At 37.6% G+C, this 24,375-nt stretch overlaps 1 pseudogene; it reads right to left on the reverse strand.

Moving 5' to 3' along the window:
- Positions 1–4,967: 4,967 nt before the first annotated feature.
- LOC105879936 (ribosome biogenesis protein NSA2 homolog pseudogene) lies at positions 4,968–7,058 on the reverse strand (annotated as a pseudogene).
- Between the last annotated feature and the right edge of the window lie 17,317 nt (positions 7,059–24,375).

Consider the following 24,375-nt stretch of genomic DNA (forward strand, 5'->3'; position numbering starts at 1 on the left):
CAGTTAATCTATGAGAATCTTTAAGATTGCAAGCTTAAAGCTTTGCAAGGTCAGCTCAATTATTTGTTTTCAATGTAGAAAAAATAGAACTTGGTGATTTTCTTGTTAAGGGACTTAACCATTTAGATGAAAACCAGAAAATTCCACCCACTAAGATTATTAAATAGTTTGGGGTCTAAAGTCCACAATGAACCCACTCGATGATCAGAGAGGAAAACTGATTTAGAGATGTGGCATATCTCATTGAAGAAATAATCTCTTATAAACAAATTCTTATAAGCATAAGCTTAAGCAGCCTATAATGAATCAAATACTTTATTGGTTTCAAAAATTCTCTACGGCATATATGACAGTATGCTTGCTGTTTTGCAGGGAGGTGGAAGGCAACATGGTGCAGTGGCTTGATAACCAAGTAAACTAACCTAAAATGTAAATCCCAACTCTACTGATTACTAGTAACTGGGTTTTAGCCAGGGAAATTAACACTTCAGGACACTGGTTTCTTCATCTGTCAAAATGGGCATAAGAACACTTAACCTTTTAAAATTATAACATTGTAAAGATTGGAGATAATGTAAATAAGTCATGTGACACAGTAATTCACTAAATGGTAGCTACAATTATTATTATTTGTGCAGATACTTTTCACCAATTCATAAGAGATTCTCTATAAAGTATACAAATTTGAGTTTTTCCTTTTTTCCAGTCCTGGGTTTATCCTTTTTCCCAGTCCTGGGATGTTATTTTCCTCTACATCCACTCAAAATCTCTCAAAACTTCCCAATTCAAATAAAAAATATAGAATTAACTTTTAAGTAGTGTTGATTGTGCATGATGGATATTTGTGCAACATGTTCTCTACAGTGTGTTGTATGTTATGCTGAGTTAGAATGGAGACAAGAGAACATTTTTTGCAGGGTCTTCTGACTCATTTTGGTATTCAACACATGTGAAAGAATAATAATGGTCAATAGGACCACTGCATACATATTCTACATAAAAGAAAAATTCAATTGGCATTATAGAGCTCCTGGTCTTAGAATCTCTTTCTGCTTCAGCTGATATATAGTGTAAATCTAAAACTTATTTAAAAACCTGTCTGGGTAAGACAGCTTTTAATTAATCTTCCCTTAGTTTTTATACTATATGGTACCTGGAAGATGCAAGATCAATCACCACTGTATTGTAATGTCGAGTTGTGAGACAGAAAGATAAATGAGCTATCAAGCTTAGCATTTTGATAGCTAAGTTAATTTAACTAGCTCCAGAACATACTCTAGATTGGTGGATAAAGTTGTGAGCTGGGTCGTTGAATGTTATAACTGTGAATGTGGTATGTTATTAAAAAAAAACAAAACAGGAATTTGCTAGTTACTATTTGTCCTGTGTAGAAATTTAAATTCAGGATCAGAGATGTGTAGCTGGGTGATAAGGTCATATTGCTACTTCTGTCAGACCAATTAAGACAACTTTATTAATTAAGACTTTTAACTGAACACTTGTGACAAGGTCTGGGCTAATCTGAAATTTCCTTCTGTAGGTTGTATAAGGAAAAGCTTGGCCAAGCAAATTAAATTCAATTTATATTTAATAGTAGACCTGGAGTAGACTTTGTTTTCTATGGTACATACCAGGATTTTTAAATCATAAATTGATTTCAAGTTGTGTTTTCTCAATTATAGAAACTTTGAACTGAATCTTGCACTTGGGGGAGAATATACTCCCATTTCTGGGATATCCATTTATGCAATGATGTTTCAATCAGCAAGAAAAGTAGGAATAAAACTACCAACCTGACTCTCCAAAACTACCATTCTAAATTATAATAAAACTTCAAACAAAAGAAAAACGCTTCAGAAGTCATTGGAGAAGTATTTAGATACGTTAATCACAGCTATTAAGGAATATCAACTTTGGAATGTCAAATCTATTCAAATAAGCAACAGTAAATGGAGCAATTTTGAAAGGTTTTCTTTCTCTTGAAAGATAATGAAATCAAGCTGTTAGGAGGCAGAAAAACCAACCTCTACTCAACTCCCACAGCTACCCATCTACAGCCTAATCTGTACTAGACCACTTTCGACTTCTTCCATTCATTCATTCACTTTTTAACAAACATGTGTTAAGCACCAACTACCAATAGATTATGTCCTTTGTTCTGTGTTGGAATCATAGTCATTAGCAAGTAACAATTCATGTCTTCATGTGATGACTTCATGTGATGATTAATTTTATGGGTAAACTTGACTAGGTCACAGAGTTCCCAGATATTTGGTTAAACAAACTGGGTGAGTCTGTGAGGGTCTTTCCAGATGAGAATAACACATGAATTGGTAAACTGAGAAAGGCAGAATAATCCCTTCAAATGCAGGTGGGCTTCATTAAATCCTGTTTGAACCTCAAACAGTCCCAAAAGGCAGAACAAGAGAGAATTCTCTCTCTTTCTTGATTGTCTTCAAGCAGGAACATGAGTCCTCTCCTGCCTTCGGCCGAGGACTCAAAATCAGGCTGTAACTATACAATCAGGTCTCCAGCTTGCCAACTTTCTCTGGAGAACCCAGAATAACACGGTATAATAGGTGAGAATGGGAGCAATGGTACCTGAATTTTATGGTAAAACCACAGAACATCTTATAATTCACATAATACTTCTTTCTTTGTCCTTTTCCTCACTGACATAGACCTTTGCTTTTAGAAATCAAGCAATTCAAACACTCACTCATTTCTAATATTCTAACCTAAGAACTTCTGAGCTCAACCCATAAGCAACAAAAAGCATATCACTTCCCTAACATGTCACTATTTCAAAGTTGTGCTGCATGGTATTCTCCTTTGTTGCAATGAGTCAATAAACGTTGTGTGCTCCTATCATAATAGGTTTCTTTAAAGAGAAGACTTTCTTTATATGTTTTAGAGTAGAGATAATTATTCTCACAAATCTATGGGTGTTTAGAGATCAAAGTCACCTTCAAAGCACTGTAATACAACTCTCAAAATTTTCTGTCCAATATAAAGCAAAAATGATTCACCTAAAATCATCCCGCTAGTTGCTGGCATAGCCAGATGAGAAGTAAAATCTTGAGATTCCACAAAAACAAACTTCCTCACTTTCACCTAAGGATACTCAGGAAAAAAGAGCTAAAAAGATATTGTCAACTTTGGACAAATTTCCTGATTTATTAAATAAATCTTTCTAACTGCATCTTTACAAATAAAATTTTGTCATTTTCCCAAGTCCTGCCAGGTAATGATTTTACTAATTAATTCACACACATACACACACACACACACACACACACACATATATACATAATTTATATTGTCAGGGCACAGAGGGAGAGAACTTCTGCATTTGACTGTCTACTTGTATGTGTGTACAAATACAATCACAAATTTAAATAAAGGCTTTATAAGTGTGGACATTCATATAATTTTTTTATTTAGTTCTACTTATATTTAGTGAGGAAAAGCTTTAACTCCTAGTTCTAAAATCTAAACTCTAAGGAGTCTGGTGAAGAAGCATCACACTGGGAGGCAGAAGAGGATAATGCTTAAGAATATGGGCTTTGACATTAGCTGCACCAAGTTCAAGCTCCAGCTCTGCTACTTGAAAGAGAATTCTTAAAACTCTGTATATAACCATAACCACTTACTAAGGGTAGAATGTTGAAAAGTAGAGGGGCTCCTGTTTTGGAAAAATTTGGTAGAATCATCTCCCAGGTTTGAGGGCAGGAAGTGGATAGGCATCTGTTGCAGAGAGTAAAATCACAATGACCATATTTAGAGCTAATAATTGGTGCTGATATATTTTAAACTGAGTATAAATTTGTTTAAAATAAAGTTTTTAAGGTAAAAGATAGATGATAACTTAAAAATAAAAGATAACTCAGTATTATTCAGTAAAACCTACATAAAAGAATATTTGGATTCCTAATGGCTAACAAACCTTGTCTCTAGCAAAAAGATAAAGCAATGAACTAACAACAATAATTGATATTATGTTTTCTACTACATCTTAGGAGGAAATAACTATGCCAAGAAGCAGCTAGTGATTCCTTATAAAGCCTTGCAGGAGATGGACCAGTGAAGGCTGCTCTGGCGGAAGGAATGGACAGGAGCTGGCAGAATGAGGGGAAGAGATGCAGGCTGCAGAAATTTTTGAAATAAGCTCACTGTGCACTGGTTTCCAACCAGTATGACTCTGGTGAAACAGAACACCCACACACAAGCTACATGAAATGGGTTTACTACTTACGGATAGGGATCAAGGGACAAAAAAAATCCTAGGATTCAGAGAGATCCAGTCCACCAAGCCTCATAAAAGCTGCCCAGAGTGGACAGATTTTTGCATATATGTGCCCCACTTGCATCGCAGCTGAGGGACTCCAGAAAGCAGTCTTCTTGCTCTAGGTTTCATATCCAAGGTCATCATAACTCACTAGGCTAAAGCATTGAAGGACATCTTGTTTCTATGAGCAGAGTTTAGGCTGTTCCAGTTAATTCCTCTTTATCTCAGGATGTTGCATTCCTAGCACATTCAATAGCTACCCTTTTTCTGAGTATTACTGGGGTACAAACAATTTGGTTACATAAATTTCCTTTACATTGCCCCACAAGTGCACCTATACCTCAGACAGTGCACACCACATCCAGTAAGTGTGGATTTACCCATCCCCTTGTCTCCTCTCCACCTGCCCAATACCCTATGAATGTTACTTCCCAAATGTGCACATTAGCATTGATCAATTAGTACCAATTTGATGGTGAGTACAACATGGTGTTTGTTTTCCCATTCTTGCAGTATTTCACTTAGAAGAATGGGTCCAGCTCCAACCAGGATAATATAATAGGTAGTTCATCTTTTTTATGGCTGAGTAGTACTCCATGGTATACATATACCACATTTTATTAGTCTACTCATGTATTGATAGGCACTTGGGTTGTTTCCACATCTTTTTTAAACTGGATCATTTTAATGTTTTATACAATTTGATAAATAGTTCTTTTGATGACTGCAGACATGTAAGGCTATTTGGTGGCATTCAGAAACATCACTGTAATGGTGGTTTTCCCAACTGGTATGTAGTCTTCAATAAGAATTTACTTGTATGAAACTGCTATCAACCCAGTAAGACTGCATTTATACATCCATCATTTTCAGGATTGTTGGTAACCTGGGCATATTTCCCCCAGATAACCTTGCCTCCTTGTGTCACAAGGCCCAACTCACTCATATTGACCTCAATGACAGTTCCTTTAGTAATAACACCCAAAGTTGTATATAATGGGGATGAGGGATTCTTCTTTATACCAAGTATTGGTAGGCAAAAGGTAGCTTTCAGTTCAGGATGTGTTACATGGGCCTTCTTGAAACGTAAGCCCATTGGCCTAGTGAATCTTTCATATTTAGGTGGTTTTCTTGTAAAGCCATCTCCAACAAAGCAGACTTTAGTAACCATCCTCTTCCATGCCTTTTTCTTTCTCTTTCCTGTTTGAATAACTTTTAATACTTCTGTTTCTCCTTGGGCACGAACTTTGGGCAGAGGGACTTCCCATTTTCCCGCTTTCTCTTTTCTTTTTTGTTTAATCATATTGGAAAGTACTTTGGCTCGGACTGCCCCTCTCTGTCCAGCAGATAGGCAGGTACTGCTCCCTGTGGAGTCTTCTCTTCATTCTTTTGTTTGATATTTCTCTTTTCATGCATCTTGATAGTCTTTTTCATTTGTATTTTCTCAGCATGGCGCTGCTTATGGTAGAGCTTAGCCTTCAGACCAATCATCTTCTTTGCCTTCTTCGACCGTTCATGAGCCTCTCGGCTTTCCTTTTTTCTCTTTTTCTCATGGTAATCCAAACAATACCCATAGCATTTACGGTGTAATTCAATATATTCATTTTGTGGCATGGTGACGGCCACAGAGCCCCAGGTCCCGACTTCTCCTGGACGAAGAAGCTCTTGATCTCTGCGTCTCAGAGATCCATGAGCGACTTAGCGCAGGCCACAACAGGAAAAAGCTGTTTCCACATCTTTGCAATTGTGAATTGTGCTGCTATAAATATTCGAATCCAGATGTCTTTTTTATAGAATGTCTTTTTTTTTTTTCTTTTTGGTAAATACCCAGTAGTGGGATTGCTGGAACAAATGGTAGTTCTACTTTTAGTTCTTTGAGGTATCTCCATACTACTTACCATAGAGTTTGTAGTAGTTTGCAGTCCCACTGACAGTGTATAAGTGTTCTTATCTCTCCACATCCACACTAACATTTGTTGTTTTAGCACTTTTTGATAAAAGCCATTCTCACTAGAGATACGTGATATCTCATTGTGGTTTTGATTTGCATTTCCCTGATGATTAGAGATGTTTGAATATTTTTTCATATGTTTGTTGGCCATTACTTTTGAAAGGTTTCTGCTCATGTCTTGGCCCACTTTTTAACAGAGTTGTTTACTTTTTTTCTTGCTGATTTCCCTAAATTCTATATAGATTCTAGTTATCAGCCATTTATTGGATGTATAGCTTGAAATTATTTTCTCCCATTCTGTAGGTTGTCTATTCACTCTAGTGATAGTTTCTCTGGCTGTGCAATAGCTTTTTTATTTAATCGAGTCCTATTTATTTATTTTTGTTATTGCTATGATTGCTTTTGGGATCTTCCTCTTCATAAATTCTTTGCCCAGGATTATGTCTGTAAGAGTTTTTCCAAAATTTTCTTCTAGAATTCTTATGGTTTCATACCTTAGATTTAAGTCTGTTATCTACCGTGAGTTGATTTTTGTGAGAGGTGAGAGGTATGGATCCTGTTTCAGTCTTCTACATGTGGCTATCCAATTTTCCCAGTACCATTTATTGAATAGGGATTCTTTTCCCTAGTGTATGTTTTTGTCTGCTTTGTCAAAGATCAGATGGCTATATGAGGATAGTTTTATATGTGGTTTCTCAGTTCTGTTCCATTGGTCTATGTCTCTGTTCTTATGCCAGTACCATGCTTCAACAGCTATTTTTGAGAACAGCAAGCGAGAAGGGGGAGAGAATGGCATCATTTCAAGGTCACCTGAAGAACTGTCCTGCAGAATTATCCTTACAGATTTTCACAGTTCAGACAACTCTAAACTGTAGGCCTCTGACTCCCTCTAAAAATCTGGACCATAACAGCTAAGCCATATTTCAAAACGAGCTGAAAATATCATATCTGCCATAAGCTACCTCTGTCCTAAAGAAAAAAAAAATCTCAGACATTGAAAGTGTCCTGTCCTTAAAAGAACAGGAAAGACAAGTATAACTTTCAAAATTGTTCACAGTATTGAAAGGAGAGGGCTTTCCTTTTTTCCTTCTACTAATGGTAGAATTCATTCAGCAATAGCCATTTCCTAATTCTGAGAATTTGGGTATGTAGACCCTTTCTGAGTCTTGTTTTCCATGATCTTAAGTCAAGGGAATAAAGATAAAATTAGATAATGAATAAGACATATTTAACATAGAGCCCAGCATATCATAAATGTTCAATAAATTATAGTCATTATTACTTAATTTATTCCCTTAAAAGCCTTTAATTTTTATGAAAAATATGCTTATCTTACAAATTATATAATATTGTTCTAAAGATGACCTAAACCAAGTATTTTAATCATAAGTACAAATTTAAACTTAAACCATGAAAAGGATTAGGTGAACAAATGAAGGAGGCAGTATTTTCCCTCTTTTTACCCTGTTACAGAGTACAAACCATTAAAAATTTTTTGTTGTTTAATTATTTGTACATAATGAGATGCGGTTAATTTAATTCCAAGTGACTCTTACTTATTTATTAAGGTAGTTTGTTATCTTGTCCTACTTTGTTAGTGATTAATTAATTACTATATTGGGGGCAAAAAGTTTACCTCATGATGTGGTCTGAATGGTTCATGTCTCCTTAAAATTAATATGTGAAAATCTAATCACTAAGGTGATGGTTATTAGAAGGCAAAGCCTTTTGGGAGGTGATTAGGTCATGAGAGTTCCACCCTTGTGAATGGGATTAGTGCCCTTAGAAAAGAGGCCCCAGAGAGCTGCCTTGCCCTTCTGCCTTATGAGGACATACAAGAAGATGCTATCCATGAAGAAAAGACCCTCACCAGATGCAGAATCTGCTGGCACCTTGATCTTGGCCTTCCCAGCCTCTAGAACTGTGAGTAATAAATTTCTGTTGTTCATAAATTATTAAGTCAAAGGTATTTTGTTATAGCAGCCTGAATGAACTAAGATATCTTATACATCTGTCAAGATCACACCAAGTTCCAACCTACCTTCTGTATGTCTGATTCTTCAGGACATTGTTTTCTGCTCCTTTAGACAGGCCAAAACTGAGAATTACCAAACCTTCAGCCCTTTACTTCCTATTCCCCACACACCTAGCACCCTGGGCCCAGGCGTCAACATTCAGTATAGCACGAGGAATGACTGGTGTGCTCTAGGACCCAGTCATGGCCTCCCTCCCTGCTTTCTATTGCCTTAGTGATATTCAGCACTCATAGATGCTCACAGTTCAGACCAGCATATCCTGCTCTTACAAAATGAATCCTCAATATGGATGTCTGTTCTCCATTTATTCAGGGCCAAACCTCCCATCTGGTGATTGCACTCATCAGTAACACTGTGAGGCTAAGCCTCCTCCCGATTCAGGTACCCCCGAGGGAGAAAATGTTCAAAATCACTTTGCTCAGACTGTTGAGGAAAATGCCATTCAAATGCCTAATCAAAAGTACAATAAGCGCCAAGCCACATTATAACTTTCATGCTGTTGTTGAAAAAAGTTAGATTAGTTTGACAAGATTAGTTCTTTTTAAGAGTCATTTTGATTTCCCCCCACTACCCTGTAATCCCTCTCAGACTTTGAAAATTAATCCTCCTATTATTCTTGTATTTCTCAATATGAATGTATGCTGCCTGGTTTATGGCATCTGGTATCATGGGCCCCTGGGCAAACCTCTCAGAGTTTTCAGAGGGTTTTGTTTCAGCTAATTCCTTAAGCATCCCAGGATTCAAGTCATTGTATCTTGTAATTTATTTTATTAATCCTAAGTGTATCTTAAAAGGAAGGAATAGAAATTAATGAAAATAAATTAGCATTTTTGATTACAAAAGATACCTTCAAGGGCACTCTCATTTCTTGAAAGTGATCTTGCAGTGTATAGTAATACTGGAGCAGGAAAACAGCAGAATGGCCTAGATTCCTTCGTAAACAGACAGTGTCGCTTTTTAGATAGGGCCACACTAACCAGGGACTATAGATGTTTGAGCCAGAGACAGTCCAGCTGTTAGAAATTCAAGTTGGCCATTGAGTAAGAGTTGGCAAGCTTCCAGACAACAAGCCAAACAGTAGCTTAATTCTAAACATCCCTCTCCAACTTCCATGCTTGCTCCCTAGACCAAATCAATATAGCCTTTCACCTGGGCCATTAAAATAATCTCCAAACTAGTCTCACTGTTTCAACCCTTAGTCGTTACTATAAACCATACCACCACACAGATCAGATAATGTTATTCTCCTGCTTAAAATCTTTTGGGGGCTTTCCATTAAAGCTAGGAAAAAATACATGTATTTTACATAGCCTATAAAGCTATGTATAAAGCTCTGACTCCTGCCTACTCCAACCTCCCCTGGTACGGTCAGTTCTGCTATAATGCAATGTATGCATTCCTTAAAAAATCATTGCATTTTGCAAAATCATGTAATAAAAACCACGGAACTTATGGGGAGGGGGACAGGACTCAAAATCTTCGTCAGTGGCACATTAATTTAAAAAAGATAGAGATCAGGTGTGGTGGCTCACAGCTGTAATCCATCCCCTCAGCATTTTGGGAGTCTGAGGCCAGAGAATCACTTGAGCCAGGAGTCTGAGGTTACAGTGAGCTAAGATTATGCCACTGCACTCTAGTCCGGGTGACAGAGTGAGACCCTATATCTCTAATTAACAAAAAAAGTAGGAACCTAATAAAAATGGTGGCATAGTTTCATACATTTTAAGTGGTTGAGAAATACAAAGATGCTACAATAAATATGGCACTTTAGCCTGGAAAGAATTGAAGTTTGCTTGTGGAAGTGGGCACCAGAAGAGTTACAGTTTGTGAATTATCAAGTGATAAAAAGAGGGTTATCTAAAATCAGAAGGGAAGTTGTAACACCAGATAGGTGGATTGGTGTGACTCACACACAAAGTGAACTAAGGAAGCTCATAAATGTCTGAGGACGCAAGTGTGCATTTGGCATATTCCAACACCACTCAGTTCACTGGGTGCAATTTTCTGCCTTCACCTAGTGCTCCTCTCAGACAAAAATCACACACCAACAAATGAAAAATCTGTGTTATGCTCAAATTTTTCCCTATCAATCCTCTTGGAACAAATTTGCATTTTGAAAGCAATCATTATAGCAGAGCCTACTGATCCCCCTGTACGATGTCATTACCGTCTTCCATTCAGCATCTCCACCATGCCAACCTCTTCCCCACCTCACAGCCTTTGCATTTGCTCGTTCCTCTCCCTGGATTGTTCTTCCCCAAGTTCTTCTTGAGACTGGCTTCATCTCATCCTTCAAGCTTGTTTTAATGCCACCTCTTCAGAAGAGTCCTATCATCCTCCCTAATGTAGGCCTCTACCCCCATTACTTTCTATTTCAAAATTCTTTTTTCACTTCTTTAGAGGTTCTATTAGAAGAGCTAAATAGTTAATGTATCTTTGTTATTATCTCTCTTCCACTAGGAAGCCAGCTCTGTGAGAGAAGAAGCCACGTCTTTCCTGACACTTTAATTTCCAGGCCCTTGCAGGTACTGTGCTCAGTATCAATAGATATCTCCTGAATAAATTTTAAAAATGAGTGAGTGATTATATCTAGGCAAATAGCAAATCTATCCAGCAGGCTCTCACAGAATGGCCTTATTAATGCTGTTATGATACTTACTCTGTTAAACCCCTTAACAGTTTAGCTCTTGTTCAGATTTAATGCTCTCATTAAAAGGAGCTTGAAGGGAAACAGTACAAAATTAAGTTTTGAAAAAGAATATGTGAGAGGGATTTCAAAGAATAGATTATTAGAATCACACAACACAAAAATAACAACAGAAAAAAATTGGACTGTCAAAATGACAAAAACAGATGATTCATTCATGCTCTTTACAAAACCAGACTCTAATCCCAATGATGGTAACAGAAAAAGGCTCACATTTGGCAAGTGATTAAACAGAGATTAAGGGTTTGGTGAGGCCCTTTTCACAACTCTGTGTCTAGTTTTGATATCTATTTTTTAAGAGGAATCCAAAGAAGTTTTGAAGGATCTACAAAGAATCACACTAATCGGATTAAATAGTCACTGCAAAGACAAGCAAAAAGCTAAAGTCAGCCTTCACTTTCCCCCTTCTTCACAGAAAAAAAAAATAGTGACTGAGATGTCTGAATGTCCCTTAATATCCAGTCTTCATGTCTTCTGTATCATTAGAATACTAATGCTTGACTGGAATAAACGAGACTGGAATAAAGATTCCATTCCCAGCCTCCCTCGTGTCTTTGTGTGGTTGTGTAATCACAGGGCTATATTCTGGCTAACAAGATCTAAGTAGCTAATTCTGGCTAATGGCTTGGCCACTTTTGTAAACCTTCCTTAGGAGAAGGCTGTGTCTTACTCGTCGCCCCTTCTCCTTTCTTTCTTTCATCTAGGAATGCAGATGTAACAGCTGAGTTGAGGTGAACCACGGGGTGATCTTGGGAACATAGGTCATGGTCAATGAAGCGACAAGCCAGAAACAGCTGGGGTGTCTGCAGCCGTGGAACAGGCCACCAGAGCAGCCATGAACTCTCTCCCCACAACACTTCAACATGAAGGGGAAAATATCTAGCTGACTGAAGTAAATCTTATTTTAGATTTTAACTTTAACAAGTTGTATAGGTAAATGTGCCCCCATTTTTCATTTGATGGATTAGTTAAGGAAACCAATTACCAAGTCTTAATGGGTGCTTTCAGTAAAGAAAGTCAGGCTACCTGGGCATAGCTAGAAGGTGAGAGTGAGCAAAGTTGATTGCTCTGTCTAACCAGGTGTTAGAAATGTGGGGCTTCATAAGGGACATTCTGAGGGAGAATGGTGGAGACTTGGAGCAAGATGACAGAAGTTCCTGTAATCAAAAGCAAGGGCCAGTGAAAAATTCCCTGTGATGGGTATTTCAGGGAGGACAATGACTCTAAAGTTGCCCTTCTTTTCAATCTATAATTGCCCTCCACTTTTCCCAAACCTTCAATGACAGCTGTCTCTGTGTAATAAACTTGTATTAGTAATGTGTAATGTTTAGGTAGAGGAAAGATGGGGTTGAGTAGGCAAGGGTGCTCGTTTCAAGAGCTGAGGACTAAGGTTACTGCTTCATAAAAAAAATGTCTAACCACCTCTCAGTGTGGAATAATTTAGAAGGGAATAAATGCCCCTGCTATAAGGGGCTTAGGATTATAGGAAAGATGATGCCAGAGCCTGGAATACTTAGAAACATACAAACTGAAGAGCTCTGAGCTACATAATAATATCAAATGTCCTCTTCCTTGTCTGCATAGTGACTCTTATCTAGCCTCCAAAATTGTGTTCTAGTGTCACCTTTATTGACAGATCTTCCCTAATACTCCTGGATAAGATTAATCGGCCCCTCTTCCACAGTAACATAGTATCTCAGACATTTAGTTCTTGTTGTGCTTTTCCCACTGTGAGCTATTTGAGAACATGATATATTCATCTTATCTCTAGTGCCTAACACATAGTACCAAAAAAGCTTTAGAGAATTGAATTGAATTATGAGTCTTATAATAAAACCACTAACATGGGAAAAATCTTAAAGGTAATCAGTAGAAGTAAATCTTAGTAATCTTTATTTTTCATATAAATAAATCAAGGAACAGAGAGACTAAATGAATTGCTAAAAATCACACAGCTCCAAGAGGTGGAATGAGGATGAGAACCCAGGTGTCTAGATCTCAAATCACCTGCTGTTACCACCTTCCTATGTTCACTGACACTAGGGTAAAACACTTCAGGAAACACTGGGAAAAATTCAGATGTTTAAGCTCTCTTCCAAGCACAGTGCTATTTTGCTGTATGTCAAACAAAGCCACTTTTATTTGCTTCAACTTTTGGGAAAGGAAAGTATGAGATTCATGCTTCCTGTTTTTAAGGTTCCTTATAACTGGTGAATATGAATAATAAAGAGATAGACTTAGCAATGCACAGATAAGTGCATAGATTCATCAGCCCTCCTGGGGCTCACAAATTGCAGAGAAAAGTACAGTTTCAAACTAAAGATCTTTATATGGCCCTGACCAAAAAGAAAAAAAAAAGAATTTGAATAAAAAATAAGACAGTGCAGCACACATATTTATATTATTTTCATCCCCAAACACAGAAGCAAGCTAGAGCTGTTCTCCAATCTCTTCATATTCACCACAACATCTTATTTTATCTCCCTTATTTTGTTCTCCTTTCGAAACCCACTCAATCATTTATTGGCTTGTCGGTGCTCTAGCGCATTTCTTCTCTGCTTTACTATCTCGCTCTTTCGCAGATAAACACCTCACACCTGGGAAACAGATGCCTCTAATTAGTATTAAAACCTGAAGTTTATGCCTGCCTTTGAGGTTCTCTCGGATGCATTTTGGTGAATAATAATATTCTCAACTCAGCACCATTCAATCCTTAATCAAAGTCAGTTTAGCAGAAATTCTCTTGTTGTCACCCTTTCTACCCTAGTCCCAAACGTGCTTGTTAAATAAAGTCAAAGAACTGGATCCTGTGCTTCAAAAATGTCTCTTTTACACACTACACTTCCATGAGCATGACGTTTTAGAGAAATGGGTACATCAATTTTACAAAATCTTAATAACATTTAAACTTTGAAGAAAACCCAAAGTTGACAAAAGAAAGATCTGAGAAGTAGCAGCTGCTCTAACATTTGCTAAGTGATTATGTTTTCTCTGATTTACCTGAGAAGTATTTCTATTAGAAATACTTCATTCTTATTTAATGCTATAAGTGCAACCTATTGGAGAGTGAGCATAAATAGGCTAAATAGTAAAAACACTGAGAGACCAAAGCTGGGAGAAAGTTTATCCAGGGAGTAATATGGTGACCACTCCTCTGCCCAGTGCAAAAGCCTTCTGTAGGTGAAACTCAACATAGAAATCTTTCTTCTAGTCAGAACAAAAGAAAAATTGCCTACCTCAATACTATGGCTCCATGTAGCAAAATACAGAAAGATAAAGAGAAAATTACAACATCACACAGATGGAGAGGAAAACTATTTCTGGAGAAATAATTACATGATTGAAGCCAGCCATTTTGTGGTATCTTTGGAGGCAAGAAAAAAAGCTGGTCCAGAGAAATTTTATGCAAATCAAAACAGAGTTAACAGACCCCCACTTAAAAATAAACTGGGAGCTGTAATAATGCAATAATTATAAGTGTTCCATGCAATTATTAATATTCATAATACCAAGTCTCCTGAGTGATCACTCAAGTGTGGTCAGACCACTACTAAACAAAAACAGCAAAAGACAGAGAGAAGAGGCTCAATAAATTATAAACAAACAAAACGTACATTATGCCCATGTTAGAAACTAGTCTCTTAGCCATATAGTTTAAGGGGGGCCCCATTTTTTTTGGTGTGGAAGCTTTGGAAAATTCAGATTATCCTATGATGTGGTGCATATATTTGTACTGTGTCTGTATTAGTCAATATAGGCTAATTATTTTACTATAACAAATTATCCCAAATCTCACAACAAAGGTTTATTTCTTGTTCATACTATCTGTTCATCACAGGCTGGCCACAAGCTGCTCCCAGTCTCAAGCCTCTGACATGACTGCTGTGAGTCATGTCCGAGGAAAAAAGAACTTGGCAAGCCACACTCTGCCAGCTCATAAAGCTCAGAAGCAAATGCATCACTCATAGTAATGGGCCAGGCAAGTCACATGGCCGTATCTGTGCTCAATAGAGAGGAATGTAAGAACCCCACCACCACCAGAGTCTCTGAATATGTGATATAATCTACCACAGTATGCTCAAGGTAACTGTAATAAATTGCATAATCCCGACTCTATAATGCCAAAATGTTTCAGGAATAAAATTATCTTTATAAAATCTCAAATGAAATACTGCCAGATGTTATTATGAATAGCTACCTAGATAGGATAGTTATAGCCAGTATTTTGGTGTTTTCTAGTTAGCAGTATCCCTTATGGAATAAAGTCTTAAATTTGAACTTTGTCTAGGTATATTCATAATATTTAAGCATGCAGGTTGTCTGCTAAGATCCTTAAGGGGGAGAAACAATAATCAATTTTTTTTATTGTATGTCTACTCCAAAAAACTAACATCATATTTAAGTAAAAATTTGAATGAGGTTGGGTTAGAAACATGCATTTATGAATTTTACATATTTTCCATTTCCCACCAAGGAACCAGATCTTCCAACACTACTCTGCAACAGTGACTTCAAAAATGACAACGGCCTTCTTAACCCCAATACTTGATGTTAAAATAGAAAGCATAAATTTGACAGCAGAAACATTAGTCAGGAATTTACTATAATAATTATTTTTCCATGATATGAGCTTTAATTTGCTTGGTAAAGATAATGAAATGTATGCCACCTTTGTAGTTTTAAACCTAAGCAGAAATACTAGTGCTGTAGGAGGATGTTCCCCATCCTCCCCAGCAAAGAAAGGATAGAGTGTGTTGTGGCTCTGTTTACCTACCACTGAGAGGAAGCAACAGCCCTCAGACAAGTATTTTCGGCAAGTGACTTCAAGTTAAAGTTCTCAAAAACAACATTTATCATGTCATTTCAGCATGATACTGCCTGGTGGCAGGGAAAAGAAATAAAAGTTTTCTTAATGTCCCTTTTATCCTTGTAATTCAATTTTTTTCTCACCTTTTCTACTATCCGGCAAAGTCTCTTCTTCTAAGCCACTGAAATTACTATAATAAGGACATGCAAGAATTCCAGAAAGCTGAGACCTGCTTCTTCTTCCCAGACACTCAGAATATATCCTTGAAGATTACATAATTTTGACAAACTCCAAGCTGCAATAACAGATCACATTTCCTTCCATAGATGTTGACTGAAGAGGGGTAAGAGAGATGGCTGATCAACCACTTGATTAAAGGAAGAGATAAACTGACACGTGCATTCTGAGGAGCCTCCCAATAGCAATGCAAATCCAGGTCTTGAAGTAGGAGAAAGAGGGGCCAGAAGGGTTCTTTATCATCTCTTCCTCTTTCCTGACCACCTTCTTCATTTATCCTTTATTCCATCCCAGTCCCACATACTCCGGGCTTCTCATACCACCACTGCCCTTGACCTTGGTGATCTTGCTTAATTACCCATTCATTTGTTTCAGGCCTCATCTTCAGCACCCTGGAAATCTCCATCAGAAAAGGCACCATTATGAAGGGGAATAATGGGTAAGCCTATGACTGGAGGTGATAAAACCTACTTGCTGAGTGTCTGCCACAGATGAGTTAAGACAAGTTTGAGGGAGGGCTACAATCAAATGTAGGTACTCTGGAACCTGTGTAAAAGTGGAATAATCACTCAAAGTTGAACTTCCCCTCCATATTCCTGTTATAAGTTACTTCCTGGCATGTTCTGAGAACAGCAATTTGACTTGCTTAAATCTTTCTCACATGTAAAAGCTTGACTCTTTGATACTTTCCTTCTTCTCTGTACCTACCCCTAGGCAGCATTAATTATCCTTCCTTCTACAAACTTAAAGTACTTAATTCATAAACATATTGTGGCATTTTTCATGTTATGTTATATAGTTCTCTTCTCAGTAGGGGAATAATTTTCCAAGGGCAGAATTAAATCTTATTCATCTTTATATCCATGTTACCAAACAAAGCATTGGACATATAGTAGGTGCTCAAGAAATGTTACTGATTGAATTGAAATTTAATTGAGGGTCAACAATGTAGACAGATGCTACCTAGAGAGAGATAATATGGAATACAGTATAAGGGTATGGGCTTTGGCATAAGAGAAACCCAAGATCAAATCCCAACTCTGCCCCTTACTAGCTAGGCAAACTTAGACAATGTTACTTGTTAATAACAAAAACTGTTTGCTCCTATAAAACAAAGACAATCATCTCTACCTTATTAGATTATAGTATAAATTAACTAAGAAGCATGTACAGTGTGTGACACCTGATGAGTTGCCATGAACATAGGGGTTACTCCACCAAGATGCTCTTGGATGCCTTTTACTTATTCTGTACACCCATACCCTGGCTTCTGTCCTAATGGCTGGTAACTGCAGTCTCTCTCAGAGGACGTCCCTTGGGTTACTGGAGCTGCTTTGGCCTAAGCACAGAGATTCCTGAGATTTAAGTTTCATGGAGATGGCTGTAGCCAGTGACTGACTGGACAAGAGTGTAACAGCCCAGCTTCCTTTGCCTGGGACTGAGACTAACTCTGGAGTGGAATCTGTGCTCCCAAGCTCCTCGCACTCTTCCCCTACTTTCTTTCTGACTTGTGGGATTGCCAACTTAATAAAATACTTGACATGATTCCTTGTCTCAGGGTCTGCTTCTGGAAACCTGACCTAGGACGTGGGCATTCCCCAAACAGTAACTATTTTTATAACCCTGAGTGACCTAAAGAGAAGTATAAAAATTACCATCCCCCAAAACATCTCCCCTATTGTTACCCTCTACCTAGTTTTCCAGTCTTGCCCTCACTACCCTTTACCTCCTCAACACATTTATCCTAGGTGCTATGGTTTGGATGCTTGTCCCCTTCAAATCTTAGGTTGAATTTGATCCTCAATGCTAGAGGTGGGGCCTAATGGGAGGTGTTTTGGTAATGGGGTGGATCCCTCATTCCCTCAGGAAGAGTGAATCCCCTTCCTGGTAGGGGTGTGAATGAGTTCTTACTTTTTAGTTCCTGGGAGAGATGTTTGTGAAAAAGAGCCTGGCACCTCACTGTACCACCTCTCTTCCTTCTCTCTCACCACATGCTCGCTGCACACTGCTCTCTGCTCTTTACCTTCCAACAGGACTGGAAGCAGCCGGAGGCCCTCACCAGATGCAGATGCCCAATCATGAACTTCCCAACCATCAGAATCATGAGCCAAATAAACCTTTTTTCTTTGTAAATTACCCAGCCTCACATAATCCTTTATAGCAACACTAAGCGGACTAAGACACTAGGGGAAAGGAGAATCAGCAGAACATTTTTTTTCCTTTGAAAAAACATATGTGTGTTCATGTTCTTAACTTGGTAGCTGCCTCTTTATAGCTGGTTTGCTCAACACTTAGCATCTTGAGGGTGATTAACAAATGTAAAAATTCAGCAATGTCTCACAGGGATGAGAAGGATGTCTTCCATGAAAATCTTGTCCGGGAGACCCAAGAAAACAGATGGGTCTATTCTGGGACTGGCAGATTCTATCACATCTTAAGGACATTTTCCCCAAGGGAATCAGTGATTCTGAGGGGTAAATTCATTACATAATATGCTGTTTTGTTGAGACCATTTTTCAGTCTCACATCACAGAATTTCAAAGAACTACTACTGAGTTCTTTGAAGATTTTTTGTTGTTGTTGTTCACCAAAGCAGTTCTAGGCAATGCTGTATCTTTTATTTAGGACATGATATTTTTCAAGTTTAAATGCAGAGTGTGCTACTTACTAGCTGGGTGATGTTGAGTAAATTAATCTTTCTAAGCCTCAGTTTATCTGCATATTTGAAAAAGTAATCATTTTTTTTTCCTCATAAGGTTGTTGTGAGGATTCAGTAGACTAATATACAAAAAGCATGTGCCACAGTATCTGACAGAAAATAAACATAACCCAAGAGTTAGATTTTGGGGGGTTGCTATTGTTATTTTTCTTGTTTTATCACTTTCATCCCTCTGCTCTTATAAATGAACAACAACAACAACACACACGCACACACACAAACAAACCTAATTTGATAAACCTGTGTTGTCTCTCCTAGCTAAAGAAGGCTTCAAGAATTGGACAGCGATTATCAAGGCTGAGAGTCTATTAAGTTGGAGACAGAATAGACTTATTCTATTGGGATTGGCATATAGAACTAGTAACAATTTATAGAGTTCACATGAAACTATTTCATCTTAATATGAATACAATTGCCAAGAATTCATCACTCCCCTATACTGAAATGAAGTCCTTGGAGGATGATAAGTTCCCTGTCACCAGAGACATTCAAGCAGGTACTAAATGACTACTCTCTGGGAATGCTAGATATAGATATAGATGATATAGTTATAGATATAGGTAGACATAGATAGATACATATATATCAATTGAGCCTCTTTTGGTTTCACTTGGTTCTAATTACAAGGTGCTTAAACCACAGGGAAGTATACCATAAAATTACTGGTTATCTTAGGAAATCCACAGACAGGATGGCAGACAGGACCCTAATGCCATTGTGTATATGTTTCTCCCATCACTGCACATCTTCCTCTCTTCCCTGTTTGGCCACAGAGAGGCCCCCCCTGCTTCTCAGTTTCCATGGCAGAATGTGAACACCAAACTTTCACACATTTTACACCCTACAATCCAGGTACCCAAAATGATAACTGGTACATGATCTACAATTGTCACAAATCCAAATTTCTCTGGAAGGAACTATGTGTGGATCAACGGCAACCTAGACTAATCAAATGCAGCCAGGGAACAGGATTCCACTGTGTTAACACTGTCTGTCCATAGTAACCACTGAAAGCAATGGGGGAGGAAACACAGTGCTCCAGAAAAGAAGGCAGTAATTCTCAGAAGTGGGAAGAAGGATCTGGGATACTTCAGAACAGACAAAATAATAGATCTACACTACACTCTAGGATAAATGAAAAGTGTAACCAGTTTCCTGTAACTTTCTTCTATCTCTACAATTCTATTTGTCCAAAATAAGACTCTATACACCAATGGATTCATCAAATTAATGACTTAAAAACCAGTCTGAAACATTAAAAATTATGAAAATTACTCATTTATTTCTCCAAATTAACAATAAAGTATCTAGCCATATGAATACATCTACCTCATTTCATTGAATGTAATACACCATCGATTATAAAACATACCATAGTTTTATGTGCTACTATGAAAGAAAAATCATGCCAAACATATTTGTAAGAGGTTATCAATTGTAACAATTTCAGAGATGTTAAATTGTGAAGATACATGTATCTTAGAAAGCAATGAGATATGAAAATTTTGATCATTCTATGTGCTCTTATACAGGTCCTCTTCTTTCCTTCATTTAAAAAATGAGGTTCATTTGAGTCAGTTAAGCAAACATTTAATGAGCATGTGATAGCCACTGTGATAGGCACAGGGGATGAAGAATTGCTTAGGAAATCATTTGTCTTCTAGGAATTTACAGGATTAGAGGAGACAGCCATAGAAACAAATGACTGCAATAGAGATGCTCATGATCTAATAAGCAATCTTTAAGGTTTTGAAATGCAACAAGATATTTCCTACCTCAGGTCCTTTATATATGCTATTCCTCTGCCAGGAAAGCTTTCTCTCCTTTATCTGGCTAGCTGCTACTTATCATTCAACTGCTTTGATCTCATTTCCATAGGGACACACAAAGGAGCCCTGTTATACCAGCCTCTACTGAACACAACTCTTTTCCCCTCAAAGCTCTTATCCCACTATAACTGAAACTAATGTTGGCCTTTCAAAACCTATTAGCTCAATATGATTGTTGTTCCAGTTTTATCATGGTAAGAGTATGTGGAATAAATACTTCAAAACTTGAAAATTAAATGCTTTCGTGTTTATTTGTTTTTGGCTTATTTTTCTATTCAACTGGAGAAATTTTCTGCATATTTTCCATGAATATATAAATGTATATATTAACAATATGCAAGCAATTTTGGAAAAGTCCCTGTGAAAACTGAGGACAATAGGTGCTAAAGGGGTTCAGCAATGGGCAAGATTTTATATAGTAAGGGGAATCAGAAAAGATTTCATGGAGAAGTAGCATTTGAACTAAGCTTTGAAGGATCTCAGTAGGTAAATGTTGGGGAAAGGCAATCCAAGTAGAGGTATTAGAATGATTCAGGGTCAGAAGTAGGAAAGATAAAGATATTGTTAAGGAACATCTGTTAGTAAAGTTTGATAAATTGGAAAGATAGATTGAGAATAGATTGAGAAAAGAGATACCATTAAGCTAATTAAGTTTAAGCTTCAGGACCCTTCACTTTCCTGGACTCTTCTAAGGCTGGTGAGGTTCTGCTCCAGGGACATGAGAAAGAAGCAGCAGCCTTAGTAGCCCTGCCCCAGCATGCAGGTCACTCTCTTATGGTCTCCTGGAGCCACAATTCCAGCAGTACTTCCACATCTACCAGCCCTCAGCAAAAATTGTCCATGATAAATCTGTAGGAAAAACTGGACACCATCTTTGACTCCAAAAAGGATTTAAGAAATGCTGCTCTTCAAAACCCAGAAGGAAGGTGCTGATGAAATGATGGGGCATTGAGTACCTAAGAAGCAAGATGAGCCACTACAGCAGCAGCTCTGGAAGGCATGCCAAATGAGATCAAAGGATTGGGATTCTCCAAGGCTTGCCTAAGGCAAGAAGCACCTTCCAAGTAAGACTTGCAGAGAAAGTTATAGACACAGTTTTCCCAAAAGAAAGTTGTGAAGCAGAAAACTCTTTCTTAAAAACAGAAACAGATTTCTATCAATCATGCTGGGGGAAACTGAATTTTCTCTGTAGAAAATTATATTACAAAATGGTTGTCATTTAAAGAGATGGTCAAAGATCATGCAACCAAATAGTAGGGAAAGAGTATTATAGAGATGATGCAGTAGGCAGGAAATTAATAAAAATAACAATAAACCATTTTCTGGGTTTTGTGATGATTATGGTATTTATTATCTTTTTAAAATTTTTTACAATGGGTATGATTTCTTTTATCATTTGGGATAAGTCTTCACTTTTCTACCTAAATTTTGAACTTGTAATTTTATCTTCTTTTTAAGAGTGCTCCAAAAATGATCTCAGCTTCAGGCCCCACAAAACCTGCATCTGACCCTGGTTGAGAGCCTTGCCTTCCAGGCTCTAGGGCTGAGATTGCATTTGGTCAAGAACAGGGGAGCAAAGAAGATGTCAACTAATCAGTTTTCATGCTAATTTATATGAGAATGAACATAAATCTTTATATAACAGTGTTACAACTTTATCTTCCACAGGCAGGGTTGATAGTTACTTGAGAATTAAATGCCTTCTTTATATTTTTTAAGTCTTCTTTTTACTTTGCCATTTTGCTGCAGGAATTTATCTGCTGATTCTCCATTTTGAAGCAGAAAGACATGCCTATAAAGTATAACTATTTTGCTCAGATCGAAGTTCCTTCCCTAGCATCATGATGTTATTAATACATCACATCCATTTTATCCATATCGCTTTTCCTAGGCTTGGCTACCGGCACAGATTAATAGTTGTCTTTGCATTATGCAGTGGAACTTAATTTCTATTTGAATGTTTAACACCATTGTAATGATTTTATTGCAATTAAGAATGATAAATGTTTCCCTTCCAGTCTTCAAAATCAATATTCACAAAGTGGAGGAGATAGGCAGGAAGAAGGCAGTTAGTAGAACTGGGAGCTGCCCAGGAACTGAGAGAAGGTGAAGAAAAGCTGAAAGGCACTAGTACTGCTTAAGCCCCTACTATGTGCTGGATGCTGTGCCAGGTATTTCACACAGTAGAAATGGTAGTAGCAAAAATGACAATAAAAACAGATAACATTTACTATGAACTTACTCTGAAACAAGCACTTTCTATGCATTTTCTCAGTTGGTCTTCTTACTACTTCTACAATGCAAGTAGCATTTCTATTTCTGTTACTCTTTACAGGTGAGAAATCTGAGATTTAGAGAAGTAAAGTAACTTTCCCATAATCATAAAATGGTGATTGGAAAACAAAGGACTTGAATTCAGTTCTGTCCGATTCCAAAATTCCAAAAATGTAATAATACCCATTATATTTGTTTTCTATTGCTATATAACAAATTACCACAAACTTACACCCATTTATTGTCTCACAGCTCTGTAGGTCAGAACTCTACCTGGTCAGAGATCTAGTGGGCTAGTAGAACTGGGTTCTCTCCTTAGGTTCTCATAGGCTAAAAAGTCAAGGTGTTGACCAGACTGGGTTTTCATCTGGAAACTTTGGGGAAGAATCCCCTTCCAAGCTGATCCAAGTTGTTGGGAAAATTCAGTTCCTTGAGATTGTAAGAGATAGAGCTCAATTTCTTTGCCAGCCATCAGGCAGGCTCTATCTCAGCTTCTAGAGACTTCCCTCCACTTCTTTATATATGGGAACTCCATCTTCAAGCCAGTAAAAATGAATTGAATCTTTCTCACCCTTGGAATCTCTTTGATTTCTTCTGCTGCTAGCCAATGAAAACTCTCTGCTTTTAAATGATTTATATGGCTATACTGAGGCCACTCAGAAAATCTTCCTTTTGATTAACTCAAAGTTAACTGACAGTAACCTTAATTATCTTAATTACCTCTCCACAATCCCTCTCTGGTATAATGTAACATAACCATGGGCATGATATCTCATTATATTTACAGTATAGGGAACAGGACAGAAAATCCTGGGGTGGGGTTGAGAAGATGCCATGCAATTCTCCCTCCTACACCCATACTATCCTCCATACCACATATATGCTCTCTTATTTAGCCCTGACCACAACTTTGTCAAGAAATTAGTATTTACTCTAGAACAATGAGAAAACCAGGACTTATAACCAGAGTGATCACTGAGGAAGAGACAGTAAGAAATCTACATTTCACATGTCAATAGCCTTGTGCACATTGTAGCACCACTTCCCTCTCCATTGCCATCCTGCACTGCGCCCTGCTCCACCCATAGTAAGGGTGCTAAGATGCACCATGCAATCATCTGCAGGCCTTCAAAGATCCCTCTGCCGAAAAATTTCCACTCTGCTTCTGCTTAGCTAACTCTCACTTTTCCTTCAAGTCTCAAACCCCCTTCCTTTGGAAACCACTCCCCACCAAAGACAGGAGTAGTGATCCCTCCTATACTAAGAAATCTTATACTTAACCCATTTTAATATCACTTATCAACTTGCATTATAACTTCTGTCTTATTATCTATCCCCATCCATTGGATGTAGTCTGTTTTGTTGCTGGCCTAAACATCTTTTACATGGCTTTAGATTATTTCCTAGTGGTTTAGGATTTTGAACAAGTTAATTCCCTTTGGTTAAAAAATAAATGAAAATTCAAAATAAAGGTGCTAGAGGAATAAAAAGTGACAGCAAACAAAAACCTTACTTGTCCATACAACA

The sequence above is a fragment of the Microcebus murinus genome, chromosome 1 (genome assembly GCF_040939455.1).
Source record: "Microcebus murinus isolate Inina chromosome 1, M.murinus_Inina_mat1.0, whole genome shotgun sequence".
Classification (NCBI taxonomy): Eukaryota; Metazoa; Chordata; class Mammalia; order Primates; family Cheirogaleidae; genus Microcebus; species Microcebus murinus.